At 39.7% G+C, this 15417-nt stretch overlaps 1 long non-coding RNA gene across 2 annotated transcripts in view; it reads right to left on the bottom strand.

Moving 5' to 3' along the window:
- LOC132346616 (uncharacterized) overlaps positions 1-5548 on the bottom strand; it is a 63261-nt gene extending 57713 nt beyond the window's left edge. The window contains exon 1 of one of the 2 annotated variants that reach the window (XR_009496520.1): positions 5398-5548. This is a non-coding gene — a long non-coding RNA (uncharacterized lncRNA). The remainder of the gene's footprint in view (positions 1-5397) is intronic. The other variant, XR_009496521.1, reaches the window with a different exon arrangement.
- Between the last annotated feature and the right edge of the window lie 9869 nt (positions 5549-15417).

A 15417-nucleotide genomic window follows, 5' to 3' on the forward strand; every position in this document is an offset into this window, starting at 1 on the left:
AGAGAGATAAGGTGGGGTTTGTGCTAGTCTTGTAGATGGTGAGAAATGGTCAGATCAGAGGTATGTTCTGGAGATACTACCAATAAAGCTTACTGTTGGACTGAACTCAGTGTATAAAAGAAAGAGAAAGATTAAGTAGTGACGCTTTGGGCTTGAGCACCTGGATGGGCAAGATGGAAAATGCTAAAATGGGAGTGGCAGTGAGGCTGGATGGGACAGAAGGAGATTTGAGGAACAGTGGAAACACTGACACCCTTGCAGCCATATAGGCCAGAGATGGTTATTATACATCAAAGTGTGGATGTTGAGTGCACAGTAGGGTATCAGAACGTGAAACTCAAGAAGAGGTTTGGGCTGAAGGAATTTAGGGTTTGGGGTTGAATGAGATTACTTAGGAAAGGGTGTAAACAAAAAAGAAAAAAAATGTGGGTAGAGAAATATTCTTGGGTCCTCCCAACGTTTAAAGTGGAAGATGAGGCTCAGAAGATTCACTGGGATAGGACAACCAATTGAGGACAACACTGGGGAGGAAGAGATTTTCTACCCTTCCAAGTTCTTCTGGCTGGTCTGGGAATTAGATGGCCATGAGATAGTGAGAGAGAGTTACAGGAGAAAATCAAACAAAAGGATAATAACATGCATATTTGGGAGAAACTAGGAAAACTGAGTAACCTGCCAAAATGGCCTAAATCCCCACTTTAAATACCATCTTCAGCTAAAGACAGAAGAGGATATTGTGGGATGTTGGGACTTTAAAGGGGAGTAAGGCAATTCACAAGGAGATGGAAAAGGTTTAGTAAACAAGCTTTTACTGGGCTATTCAGAGATAATGGGACACAGATAACTCTAGAATAGCCATCATACATCTGGAGAGGAAAGACAGAGACTTTCAGAAACATTCAGTTTTATTGTTGAGTCAACCAACCCCAAAATAGCTTACCTCTGTGTTTCATTATGTGAGATAATGTTCCTAGACTTTACACAAACTGGGTTTTCGATACGTATGATTCGTAGCTGATATACTTTCCATGACCACCCTAGATACATTAGCCAAGTACCTGCCCCCACAACCCCAGGTTAATTTTTTCTTCTTTGCTTGTAATGATCTGATATTCCTAGAGAAGAGAATAGCTATACACTCCAGTATTCCTGCCTGGAAAATCCCATGGACAGAGAAGCCTGGCAGGCTATAGTCCGTGAGGTTACAAAAAGTCAGATATTTTCTGATATTACCATGTTTAAGTAGTTTTGGTCCTGCTTCCTCTTATTGAAATTAAACTCCAAGAAGCGGATATCAGCCTGCTTTCTATATTCCTGAGACCTCCAGGCCTAGTACCTGCCAAGTATATGGATGTGTGCAGAGGTAAAAAGGAACTGAGAATCAGAAGTTGAGACACATTCCCAGTCATGTACATGCTGCCCAGTAGCAGCATGACACTGGGAAAGTCTCTGAACCTCTCAGAACTTAACTACCTCGTCCACACAGAACTATAATGAGGGTCAGATGAAAGATCTCAGGAGAGGGCTTTATAAATGGAACAGCAAAGTTCAAATGCAGAAGAGTATTATTTTCCCTTTATGACTAACACATGGTTTTCATCTCAAATAACTCAGTGCTATTATTGTTTAAGGTCATAAAAGAATGTCCCTTAGGAAAAATATTCAAATTGAACTTTCCAAATACATAATTGACATGAATCAGAAATGCCATACCATTCTACTGCTGTAGAAAAGTTTGCTTTTCTGGAGTATTAAATGTAGATTTTTTCACTTTTCTGGACACTATAATGAGCTTTTTCTCCTAAGGTATTCTGTAAGAAGTTTTCAAATTCCTGACAAAAAGGTCAGACTTGCCAAGGGCAGCAATAGATCTGAAGGGGGAGAGAAGGTTTCGTCATTCCTACTCTATTGGTAACAGAAATCTATTGTTCTTAAAAAAAAATCACATCTCGATGTCTTTCCTGTGATTTCTATTTTTAAAAATTCAAACCCAGTCCTCATTAAGGTAATGGGGCAGGGAGAACAGAACATTTCTCTTAACATTTGCTTTTATTCACCAATTCACAGATCAGACTAACCCACACAAAGCCTAGTGGATATTTATTTTTACCAGTGGCCCAGAGGGTGATAGTATTCCTGATCTAATAATTGCCATGTAATCCCTCAACAAGGTAGATTAAAGAGGGAGAAAATAGTATCTTATGTATAGCTAATATAGGAATCAACTAAATCTACTTAGGAACAAGCCCTATTGTAGTTTGGGGTTCTAGCTGTCTTCATTGGTGTGATCTCCTAGGTAGGCAACCCTTTATAAGGCTATCATTTATATTAGACTATTGCAAGTGACATGTTTATGAAGAAATTATTTTTATTTTTAATGCTAATATGCTTGTTAAAATTTAGCTAGATATTTCTCAGATACCAGATGGCAAGTTTAAAATATAACAATACATTTTTTTTTATCCAGGTGTTTAATCTGGAGCATAGCTGTGATCTGTGAAGTCTACACAGAAGCACATGCACTTCGTTTATAGGAAAGATCATCAGAAACTTATTCTGAATTCATTCATTTGTACTCTAGAAGTAGTTATAATAAGAAGCAGCTTTGTCCCTATGTGGAAAAATATCAGCAACTTCAGAATCTCTGCATTTAACTCTCTCTTTTATACTGAAGGAGAGTAAGATAGATGTGTTCAGATGTATTTGTGACATTTGATGGAAATGAGACCAAAATTTAGGGCAAATGCAGCCCTACAGCTCTTCTCTTGAGATTCCAGATTGATATCTGTGAAAACAGCAGAAAATAAAATGAAAGAAAATATATAATAATAATCCTGCCTCCTTATTAAGCTGTGTCAGTACTCACATGGTCTTTCTGAGACAGGGCACTGTTTTCCACCTTCCACCAGGGCTTGAGTCCAAGTGTTACCATTCTCTTCCTTCCTCACAGAATAAGGAAAATGGAGAGAGAAGGAGCTGATCATGCTGCAAGGGGGCCCTCAAGTCTGTATGTGCCACTACTTAATGCACGTTGGCTCTCTTTAATAAAAGTGAAGTCGCTTAGTCGTGTACGATTCTTTGCAACCCCGTGGACTGTAGGCTACCAGGCTCCTCCGTCTATGGGATTCCCTAGGCAAGAATACCAGAATGGTTGCCATTTCCTTCTCCAGCGGATCTTCCTGACCCAGGGATCGAACCCCTGTCTCCCACATTGCGGGCAAACGCTTTTCTCTCTGAGCCACCAGGGAAGCCCTCTCAACTAACAATTGGGGCAGAATTAATACTCCAGCCTTTTTGCCATTTGATGGGATGCTCTCCTCTCATTATAGGTGGAGGAACCTGGGGTTGTGTGGGCAGATAGGAGGATAAAGGAAGTATGCTCTCTCCCTTCTACGGATGCCCCTGCTTTCATTGTGAAGATGAGAAAACAGAACCTCAGAGGGGGCACAGATTTTTTCTCTAAGATTCACAGCAGGTAAGAGTTTGAAGTCAGGTCTGCATGATTCTAATTGACTCCAAAAGGCCCTACTTGTCTTCCTCCCCTGCCCTGTGCTGTTTCCCCACATTACCCTTTATTTGGCTTCCTAATGTGCAGTGACTGAGGGACAAAAAATGACAGGTGGTGAAGGAATTGCTGCAGGCACGCACAGACAACTGCCCAGAGGGGCAGAAATGTCACACCAGATCCCTGTGAATGACTCACAGCTACCCATGGGGTTTTATTTTTATAAACATACAAAAGAACTACCCCCACCACCACCCACACATGTCACTACTTGGCATTTACTGTAGGAAGAAATGATTCCATATTCTTTCACAACATCTAAGGTCATCCATCATGTTACAACTCAAAATAATATTGATAACCAAACATACACTGGCTACCAAGAGAAATATTCAGCAGAGTTTATTTTAAAAGGCAAGAAAGGTTATAACGAAGAGATTCTATAAGCATATTTCATGACATACAAGTAATTCAAAATTGAATTTCTGAACAGAAGAGGGTTTACTGGCCAGATAAGGTTTTGAACTACTGCATTTTATGTAACCTTTTAGGTGAGTCATACTGCCTATTAGCATATGAAATCATAAATACGATAATAAATAAGCTTTTTTTATTTTTGCATTGCCCAAATTTGTTTGACCTTAAAAACCTTTCCTCACTCTCATAATACAAGTCACGGAACTAGATTTCAAGAGAATACAGTATGGAAAATGAAGCATAATAAATTACAGAAATATTTAACTCAGAATATGTAAATCTAAATTTTCTCCTTTAAAATCTTTTTAGAAAGGAAAGTTCTGGTACTTAACAGGGTAAACTCCAGGAGCATTCCCTAGATGGCATGTCTGTTTCACCTCAAGGAACTTTCTCATTCTTTTCCAAATAAAATAGTTACAGAGACTTAACATATTTACTCTGGAGGGTATTTCTCTCATTTAAAAAATACATATGTTTAGCCTCAGTGCTCAGACCTGTCCCTCAGTCCATAAAAGGACTGACTGGCCTGACATGGTAATTATTGTACCAGAAAGAAAAGAAAGAAAGAACATTGCATTTAAACTGTAGTAAACATTAAGAAGAAAATAAATAAACACTATTTTCTGCATTTTAAGCAAATGCCACATCAAGGAATCTCATAGACCATCACAAAACCAGTAATCAAAGGCCAGGCACCTTTCCTTGGCTGTATTCAGTGCTTTCTGTTGTGAATAAATGCAATGAAACATTTGAAGCTGCCAAGTGAACAACCCAGAAAATACATGAAATCTTTTTTTATCTCTCTCTACAGCAAATCAGTGACTCTGTGTTCCTCTCCTACACTTTGTCTGACAAGCAGCATTTTTTATATAAAAGACAGATGAACGAGTTAATGAATGTTGTACAGATGCAGTGTAGATAGTTACCTGCCAGCTGTGTGAAACTGGGGAGAAGATGAAAGCTTTGCACCTGAGTAACCCTTATCACTCAAACCAGAGGGTTTTGAAATATAGTGAATTTCCATGTCTGATGGCAGAAGGTCCCAGTGATTCTTTATTGTTACCAGGGAGCAATAACCCCTTGAATCCACCAGTGAAACAACTCTCAAGCTCCTTGTCCCTGGAATATTTTATCTACAGGGCACACCAGCTTGCTAAGAAGTTCTATTTATGTCAGAGAAGTAGATGTCATTGTGGAGAGACCAGAGTTAGTGCCCATCAGAAACTTGCCAGGGTGTTTGATGCTGCCATGAATGATCCCAGAACTGAATTCTCTTCTTATTTTTCCATGCCCTATTTTAGACAAAATTTCTAGGACATCCTGGCTCTCTCTCTCTCTCTCTCGACACCCCCACCATCCTGAACTTCTAAAATTGTCACTGGTCTGTTACCTGGGAAGCCTTTGATTCTCCATACCTGGTCCAAGGCTGGAAAGGATCTGACATATTGGATGGTTAGATTTGCTGTCCGTCCCTGGGGACTGCAGTTCTGTGCCTTTAGGAAGTGTCACTGACTTTCTGTTGAACTCCTCCTCCTCCCAGCATGCCGCTGAATTGGTGCTGCACTTCCTGTGGAAAGCTAGTGCAGAGAGCAGGGGAGGGCGGCAGAGAGAACAAGGCTGGGCACAGATCATGGTACAGAAAACACTTCAGATACCATGCTCACAAGGAGGCATCAGAGATTGTAAAATCCTGGCATCTGGAACTGAGATAAGGCCCAAACCAACTGATGTAGGTAGGCTGTGAATAGACTAATGGCATTTTGGTGACTGTATAGAACAGCCCCTTAGTGCCTTTTACTGGGCAGTTAAAGTCACACTTGGGTGATACACTAGCTTAAAGACACAATGCCCAGAATAAACATACAAAATAAATTCCTAAGAGGGATTGGAAGTCTGTGAATCTTTCTGTTTTGTAAGTTGATTTATATCATTTCTTAGAAAATGAAATTATGATTGTTGGAGGGAAGGAATTGGGGATGGACATGTGCACACTGCTATATTTAAAATGGATAACCAATAAGGATCTAGTGTATAGCATGTGGAACTCTGCTCAATGTTATGTGGCAGTCTTGCTGGGAGAGGGCCTTGGGGAGAATGGAAACATGTATATATATGGCTGAGTCCCTTCGCTGTTAAACTGAAACTATCACAACATTGTGAATTGGCTACACAACATAAAAAGTTCAAAAGAAAAAAAAAAAAAAACGATGAGGACAGAATTCTGGGAAAGCAGTCTTTGAGTGAAAGGATGATAGAGCAAAGAAAGTTAGTATAGGCAGACCTCGTTTTGTTGAACTTCACTTTATTGCTCTTTGCAAATATTGCATTTTTCTTTTAAAAAAATTGATTTGTAGCAAACCTTCATTGAGCAAATCTATTGAAATCATTTTTTTCCAACAGCATTTTCTGATTTTGTGTCTCAGCATCACAGTCATTCTCAGAATATTTCAGATTTTTTAATGATCAGTTTGTTTCAGTGATCAGTGATCTTTGACACTATGTATAATTGTTTTAGGACACCACAAACCTTGCCCATATGATAGTGAGACAAATGGGTATGTGTTCCGACTGCTCCACCCACTAGACATTCCTTGTCTCTCCCCCTCTTCTAGGGCCTCCTTATCTCCTGAGACATAATTATATTGAAATTAGGCCAGCTAATAACAATGGTTTCTAAGTCTACAAGTGAAAAGAAGAGTCACATGTCTTGATTTAAATCAAAAGCTGGAAATGATAAGCTTAGTGAGGAAGACATGTCAAAAGGACAAAGCTGTTTAAGATGGTTGTAGCCACTTGGCTATTTCAGAAGCTCTCTTATTCTCTTCATCTGGTTTATTCCTCAGGCAAATTGGAAATAACCCACTGACCCAAGGTAATCAAAATAAATTTTTAAGTAGATCCCTGGATTCCTTGTGCCCATGAATTAACTTTCCAGGTGTGCAAACTGTATATTAAGAATGTGAGGGAAAGGAGAAACTTACCCTGTGTGGAAGTCCTTCTTAATAACTTTGTCGAAAGGAGGTGTGGAAACCTTAATTCAGATGAAATTGCCAGGCAGAATGTGCAGAGCATACCTGAGTCTTAAGATTTCCATTTCCAGGTTAGAAAACAATTCAAGTTAGCTGTTAGGTCTATCAATATAAAATAGATTGCAGAGACCTGATTTGATTTTAAAATATCAGACTCCAGAAACCAATTTATGGAGGGGAATTAGTGTGAATAAGCTCTAATCTTATAAGCTTGTGGATGAGGAATTCTTTCATCCAGTTCTCAGTGTTTTATATTAAAGCCTGTTACAAAATACTTGCTATGTATTCATGTAGACAGATTTTACCTTGCTTTGGTAAGAATTATTTTGTATCTTATACAGATCTCTTCTTTATGAGAACTGCATCTTCTTAGGCACTAACATCGGAGAAGGCAATGGCACCCCACTCCAGTACTCTTGCCTAGAAAATACCATGGACGGAGGAGCCTGGTAGGCTGCAGTCCATGGGGTCGCTAAGGGTCGGACACGACTGAGCAACTTCACTTTCACTTTTCACTTTCATGCATTGGAGAAGGAAATGGCAACCCACTCCAGTGTTCTTGCCTGGAGAATCCCAGGGACGGGGGAGCCTGGTGGGCTGCTGTCTATGGGGTCGCACAGAGTCGGACACGACTGAAGCGACTTAGCAGCAGCAGCAGCAGCAGCAGGCACTAACATGATAGTCTGGGACACCCTAAGGTGGTGTGGAAAGGGGCAACATATGAACAGAGCAATGTTAATGAGTCTCTGGCTTCCTCACGTAGAAACATGTGGAAGAACTGAGGCCACAGTTTTGCAGGCACTTTTAGGTATCATTGGTCTTTTTTTTTTTTTTTTTAACTTTTATTGTTTTTGTATTGGATTATAGCCAATTAGCAATGTGATATTTTACTTTATCAAAACAGCAAAAGGATTCAGCCATACATATACATAGGACAGTGAAGATGTATCAGGGCCCTGTGGTTTCAGAAAATACCCTGGATATTTTGTGTATCGTATGCAAGTGCTGCAAATTCTCTACCGCTGCTGTTCCACAGCAATGGGACCACCTTTCAGTGGGTCAGCAGTGGTTGCGAAAACATCTCTCTTCCTTCCTGCAGCTTTAGCTTCTGAACTTCTTCCTAACCCTCTGCTCTCATCCTCCCCAATTTCCAGTCACAAAGACTGTCACCTGGTCCTCAAAGCAGCTGCAACATCTCTGCCTCTCTGGTTTTTCCACAACTTTGCTGCCATCTCCATGATAGTTTTGAGTGTTTTCTTTCCAGGAATAGTATTTATAGTCTGTGTTTCAACACTGCTAATGCTTTCCCACTCCTAGAGCCTCTCTGTCTGTGTAGTGTGAATGAACTGTCTTTTTCACTTTATGGATATTTCCTTTGATTCTGAGTATGTGTTTGTAGTGCTAAAACCTCTTAATTCTAACCTACTGGGCTAGGCCCCTACTTTCTCTACCATTGCTGTAGTTGTTCAGTTGCTAAGGCATGTCCGACTCTTTGCGACCCCATGGGTTGCAGCACTCCAGGCTTCTCTGTCTTTCAGTGTCACCTGGAGTTTGATCAGACTCATGTCCATTGAGTCGATGATGCCATCCAATCATCTCATCCTCTGTCTCTCCCTTTTTCTTCTGCCCTCAATCTTCCCCAGCAACAGGGTCTTTTCCAATAAGTCAGCTTTTCACATCAGGTGGCCAAAGTATTGGAGCTTCAGCATCAGTCCTTCCAAGGAATATTCAGGATTGATTTTCTTTAGAATTGACTGGTTTGATCTCATTACTGTCCAAGGGACTCTTAAGAGTCTTCTCCAACACCACTGTTCAAAAGCATCAGTTCTTTGGCCCTCAGCCTTCTTTATGGTCCAACGCTCACATTCATCTGTGACTACTGGAAAAACCACAGCTTTGACTAAATAGACGTTTGTTGGCAAAGTGATGTCTCTGCCTTTTGATACACTGTCTAGGTTTATTATAGCTTTTGTTCCAAGCAGCAAGTGTCTTTTAATTTCGTGGTCACAGTGGTCACATCTGCAGTGATTTTGGAGCACTGCCAAAATAAAATCTGTCTCTGTTTCCACTTTTTTCCCATCTATTTGCAATGAAGTGATAAGACTGGATGCCAAGATCTTAGTTTTCTGAGTGTTGAATTTTAAGCCAGGTTTTTCACTCTCCTCTTTCACTTTCATCAAGAGGATCTTCAGTTCCTCTTCACTTTCTGTCATTAAAATGGTATCATCTGCATATCTGAGGTTGTGATAGATTGCCAGCATTCAATTTTCCTTCCATATGGGAGTTGTGGTGAAACTAATGGAGTTGATTAATGAAAAAGGAATTGATGTGTTGATTTTCCATGCATCACTGGTGTATTTCTGAAGCAGTTCTATTACCTGATTGTACCTTGCTTAGGCTAGCACTGAAATTTATGTTACATAATTAGGAAAGGCATGGTTGCCAATAAACTGGATAAGATATGAAGACAAACTTCCTTGTGCTGAGGTTAGAATAGACAGGAGTGAAGATGATGGAGAAGAATCTTTACTTGTTCTGTTATAGTGATATGGAGATTAGGTTTTCATTTCACTGATTCAATATTGGTTCTTATGTGGCAGGGACACTATACTTTAGAGCCAAGACCAATCTCTACATCATGCATACCTGTGAGTCTCTGAATTAATTCATATTTTACTCAAGTGGTAGTTATACAGCATGATAAGTGAAAAGCTTGGAAGAGATTTTGTGATACGGAGTTCTTAGCCCAATAGCAGCCTCTCTCTGTTGGAAGAAATGCATCTTAAGGATTGAACTCTCATCATGTAGCCTCCACATCTGTCAGGCATGGTGCCGAAGACATTCACACACATTTTATCATGGAAAACTCAAAAGTTCTTCAGAAGAGGTATTAGTGTTCCAAGTTTACAGAGAAGGAAACTGAAGATCAGAGAATAGTACTTATATGAATCACACTGCTGGTTGATAGGTAAAGTCAGGATCCAAATCCAGGACTTTCTGTCAAAGTCTGCACTCTTTTCTCTGCAAAAAGCTCCATGGAAATCTTGAGTATGTTAAGTCCTGCCTGACTTGTACAAGTGCTGTGTGAGTGCAAGGAAGTAAAACACCACTGGAGGATTCATGCACGAGAGAGCATGATTGTGATAGCAATATGAAGGGAAAGAGAGGGAGGACACTAGAGGAAAAGGCACAGACATCGAGAGAGCCATCTGATGAGTGACTTTTCAATACAATGTGACCAAAGGAACTAGTCCTCTCTTCCCTCTCAGGACTCTTCTTGGAACTCAAGGCGAGTGTGGTCTAGCAGCAGCTGTCTCAGTCCTTTGATGCACCTCACTGGTCAAGTTGAGTTTCTTGATGTACTTTTCATTTGCCTTGTGGATAAATGGCATCTCATGACTGCTGGTCTGTTTCACTATAGTATTTCTTTCTTCATCTCATCCAGCCTTGGACACCAACCAGGAACTTGTGGGCACTGCATCTCTCAGCTCTGTGGATAGGCAGAGAAGAATAAGATGCAGTCACATTCCCTCCTCTCTCAATCCTTAATTAAGCTACTGAAGCCCCTGTGTTTTCTTTAGCAGTTCAGGCCAATGAAGAAGCATCTGTTCTCTAGAGAAGTACTGACTACTAGAACTTTCTGTGAGGATAGAAATATCTTATATAGGTGTTGTCCAATTAGATAGCCACCAGCCACATGTGGCGACTGAGTACTTAAACTCTCATGGATAATTTTAATAATATTTCATTTTAATTAGCCTGAGTTAAATTTAAATAGCTATATGTGGTTAGTGGCTGCCATATTTGTCAGTGCAGTTTAAGGGATCCTGATTATTGATATAGTCTGTCTTCTTCAGGTATCTGGAGAGTGATATTTACCCCAACATTGTTGACATTCTTTTTGTAAATAGTTCACTGTTTCCCTATGTCTGGAAAGGTCTGAAGACACATGCTAATTTCAAATTCTACACTGTCACTCGTTTGCTGCTCCAAAGACAATGACCTTGACGTTACCACATCCTATGCTCTCTACTTTACGCTTAACTTACTCAAACTCTCAGAAACATTTATGTCCAACTCTTTGTGACCCCATGGACTGTAGCCTGCCAAGTTCCTCTGTCCATGGGATTTCCCAGACAAGAATACCGCAGTGGATGCCATTCCCTTCTCCAGGGATCTTCTCTACTCAGAGTTTGAACTCGGGTCTCCAGCGTTGGCAGGCGGGTTCTTTACCATGGAGCCATCAGGGGAGTCCATTACATTGACTATTCTCTCATATTGAAATCCATCATTCCCTCAACTTTGGGGACACTATACTCTTCTTATTCTCCCCCTATTTCCCTGACTCTTCTTTCTTGGTCTTCCCTAATTTTTTTCCTATTCTCAATTTTAACCCAACTGTAACAGCCAAAATATTAATCTTTCTTAACACTCCAACTCACTTAGCATTGAATAATATCTATTTGTTGATGATCTAATACTTATTCCCAGCTCCATCCTCTTCCAGGAGGCAGACTCAGACTAGTATATGTGAGGCCTTCTTGACATATCCATTTAAATGTCAAATATGCATCTAAAAATGAATATTTGAAACAGAACTCTTGGTTCTTCCCCAAATGCTACTTCTACACATTCTAAAACAGTACTTCCATCCATTCTGTTCTCTCCTATCTTAGTTAATGGTTTCACCATCCTTCCAGTTTCTTAAGTCAAAACGTTGGTGTTATCCTTGATTACTCATTTTACACACTTCTGCATGAGCAATGCAACATCAAGTCCTCCTGACTTTACATCCAAAACATTTTGCTAATAGAGCCTCTTCTCTTCATTTCTAATGCTATGACTGAAATTTAAGCCACCGCCATTTCTCTTCTTACTTCACCATTTCTTACTTGGACTATTGAAATAATTTCCTGAGTGTTCAGCTGCTCCATGGCTTATATTTATCTCTTAAAAAAAAAAATTCAATATCTTTCTCTGGGGCAGGAAGTCCTTCACAATCCAGTTTGCAGTTTCCTCTCTCCAACCTCATCTCCTGCCAGGTCTGTACTCTCTCATACAACTCTAGTCACATTCATTTGCTTTCCATTCTTTGATTACATGAAATTCAAACTCACCATGAGCCTTAAACCCGCTGTTTCTCTGGCTGCAATGCTTTATACCCTCATCTTTATATGGCTGATTCCATTTTATAATTAGGATCTTGGAAGAAAAACAAAGTCCTTGTCATGGACACTGATGACCACAAAGTCTAGGGAGCACCTTGGTTTCTCTCAATCACCTCACCTCAACAGTACTTGTCACCTGAACTATTTTGATTGTGTTCATCTTATGTCTTCCTCCTCCCACCAGAACATAAGCTTAAGACAAGTAAGAATCTTGTCTTGGTCACAAGCTGTATCCTCAAAGACTAAGATAGTGCCTAACAAAGTGGCACTAAATATTAAATATAAATAAACTAATGAATCTTGAATGCAGAAATAATTTAATAAAATTTATAAAAATCCTCTGAACTCTTGCATCATTTAATCTGCAAAAACATCTTGTAAGTCAGCAGACTATTATGCATATGTTGAGCTCAGAGAAGCCTTGTGGAGAATCTTGATGTGTGAGGGACATGGTCATAGTTTTTCTCCATTTAATATTAATTTCAAATACTATTTAGCTTAAAAAACAACACATAGTATACACCTAAAATATGTACACTGAATGGAGTAATTATATCATAGTGAAAAAGCTGGGCCATGCCTTCTTATTTTCCTAATTCATACCACAGTGTGATTAGTAGATAGTCATCTACATTTAATGTAACATTGACTAAAAAAGTGAACCAATGAATATGTTACTTAGTTTTATTCCATCTGTAATATTTAATCTTTCTACATCATGCTTTAAAATGGTTATTAGTTACAATTTGTTATCTGATTGAATTACTACTGGCAACATTTTTAAACAGACTATCATGATACCTTTTGAGACATGTGAAGTATCAAGATTACAGATTTGGTATTCACTGATCCAATATATGTAGAACTTCAGCAACAATGCCTGGATATGAATTAAAAGTTAGACTAATTGGAGAGAATCCTGGGAATGTGGCTATAGCAAAGACACATTTTTTTCTTAAATTTTAATCTAGTACCCACATGAAAACCAATAGAAATATTAGATAACAAAACCAAAGCGTGAACATCACTCAGTCATGTCTGATTCTTTGAAACTGCATGTACTGTACCCTGCCAGGCTCCTCTGTCCATGGAATTCTCCAGGCCAGAATACTGGAGTGGGTAGTCATTCCCTTCTCCAGGGGATCTTCCAAACCCAGGGATCTAATCCCAGTCTCCCTCATTGCAGGCAGATTCTTTACCATCTGAGGTACCAGGGAAGTCCAAGAATACTGGAGTGGGTAGCCTATCCCCTCTCCAGTGGATCTTCCCAACCTAGGAATCAAACTGGAGTCTCCTGCATTGCAGGTGGATTCTTGACCAGCTGAGCTACCAGGGAAGCCCCTATGGATAAAATTTATAACAAAACTGAGTAAGAGATATTCCCTCAATTCCCAGAATCTAACCCTGCAAGGACAATTCATCAACAGCTATGGACCAGAGTAGCATCAACATCTATGCTGACATCAATAGGCAGAGGCACAGACAACAGCAGAGAGAAGCAGCAAGGCTTCTGAAGCACCTGAGACTAGAGTCTCAAACTAGCCAAAAGGTGGCTGTGCTTAAAATGCTGTGAACCAACTTGAGAACAGCAGCTGAGGCTGACATGGTACCACCCACTGTAGTAGCAGAATCTGTAGTAATGCCTAAAGGAACTGTCCCGTTTTGACTGCCATGAAAATTTAAAACCAAGCCACCACAGCACCCTTCCAGGATAAAGCACCATGCCACTGAGCTGATTCAGTGTGGAGCGGGTTAGAAATAAGAGGGGAAGGTGTAAAAATTCTAAATAAAGTGCTAGGGAAAAATACCAAGAGGTCTCAGAAAGAAGACTGCCATATCTTTGAGCACTCCATGAAAACATGAGAGGAGGGAGCTGTGAGTAATATTCTGAATGCCATCTCTTTCTAATATTTGAAGTAAAGGATCAAGTATTTATTCTAACTATATATGTATATATGAGGAATGAGGATCAAGTATCATTTCCTTCTCCAGGGGATCTTCCCGACCCAGGAATCGAACCCAGGTCTCCCACATTGCAGGCAGACACTTTACCGTCTGAGCCACCAGGAAGATCCTAAGGATTGATATTCTATTTCTTTCATTTTCTTTTCATTTATTAGTTGGAATATTTTTTTGAAGAGAAAATGTCTCATAAACTTTCTGTAAACTTAGTGTTATAGTTCATATATAGTTAGAATATATACTTGATCCCCATTCCTCATATATACATATATATATACATATATAGTTAGAATAAATACTTGATCCTTTCCTTATCAATCCTTAGCAATCCTCAATGAATTGATGAATATAGGTGTTGATCATTAACATTTGCTGATATCATAATAAGAGTGAAACCCAGTCATCATGTGCCTACTTATGAAAGAGTATCACACCACCTCTAGTCTTACCAAAGGTACTGAATATGAAACAAATCAAGGTTCTGAATGCAGATGCTAATTTGCAAGAAGTACAGAGGACAGAAGTTGTTGAACTGCACCAAAAGTATACAATCAGCAAAATCTAGACTGTGGGAAACTCTGCAAGCGAAATGATTTGGTTTTTTTCACCAGATTTAAGGAAATGGAAAGGATAGAGGGTGAAAACTGTAGATTAAAATAGACTGAAGGATATCACGTAGTTTTAGACTAAAAGATTAAGCTATAGATTATAAGTATGTGCAGGCTTCTCAGGTGGCTCAGTGGTAAAGAATCTGCCTGCAGGAGACACAGGTTCTATCTCCGGTCAAGAAGATCCCCTGGAGTAAGAGATGACAATCCACGCCAGTATTCTTGCCTGGGAAATCCCATGGACAGAGGAGCCTGGTGGGCTACAGTTCATGGGGTCGCAGAGAGTTGAACACAACTTAGTGACTGAGCATGCATGCATAAGGATGTGCATTTCGATAATAGCATTAAAAGGAAGTGATTATGAAAATCAAATCAAGGGAGAAGGTTTGGGTTATCATTGGAATGAGGGGCAAGGTCTCGGTTAGCTGGTAAAATTTTCCTTTCTTTCATGACTTAGATTGTCGTTGATGGGTGGGTGTGTGTGTGTGTGTGTGTGTGAGTGTGCACGCGTGCGTGTGCTCTGATATGTCCCATTCATTGCAACTTCATGGACCGTAGCTTGCTAGGCTACCTTATAATAACTCATTAAGTGATACATTTTATGATTTTTTGTGTGTGTTAATATATTTTATGTTACAAAAAAAAGATTTAAAAAATGTATTTGTCAA

Source organism: Bos taurus, chromosome 11, assembly GCF_002263795.3.
Source record: "Bos taurus isolate L1 Dominette 01449 registration number 42190680 breed Hereford chromosome 11, ARS-UCD2.0, whole genome shotgun sequence".
Lineage (NCBI taxonomy): Eukaryota > Metazoa > Chordata > Mammalia > Artiodactyla > Bovidae > Bos > Bos taurus.